Source organism: Meleagris gallopavo, unplaced genomic scaffold (assembly GCF_000146605.3).
Source record: "Meleagris gallopavo isolate NT-WF06-2002-E0010 breed Aviagen turkey brand Nicholas breeding stock unplaced genomic scaffold, Turkey_5.1 ChrUn_random_7180001904224, whole genome shotgun sequence".
NCBI lineage: Eukaryota > Metazoa > Chordata > Aves > Galliformes > Phasianidae > Meleagris > Meleagris gallopavo.
The window spans coordinates 24,848-25,334 of NW_011167232.1; positions in this window are offsets into that span (position 1 = coordinate 24,848).

Here is a 487-nt window from a genome sequence, read left to right on the forward strand (position 1 = left end):
TTGCTGCTCTCCTGCGGGCTGGGCTGATCACGGCTGGAAGGCACAAGTTGAGCTGGAGCCTGCAGGGACAAGAGAAATGGCAGGGGAGCTGTGAGGGAACGCAGCAGTCCCTGTCCCAGCCCAGCCCTCCTCAGCCCAGCTGCAGGACACTGCCTGGAGGGCAGCACAGCAGGCCTTGCACAGGAAGACAATCAGCAACTGTGGGAATACAAGAAAAACTGTTCAGAGCAGAAGCTGTAGAGCAAGATTAACAGCATGAGAACCAGATACACCTCTAGAAGAAGAAAGCTCATGGTTCTGATTGCATAAGCGCCTGTGTGAACGGTTGAAGAGTGTTTTGTAGAATGCTCTGTTGACATGTAAAGGCGGATGAGAAAGTTGTAGGGGTGGATGGGAAAGCTAGAAAAAGAAAAGTTGTGAAGGTATATAAGTGATGAGAGAACTTGTAATAAACGATTTGGATCATTCACATCTGAGTCCGTGCATC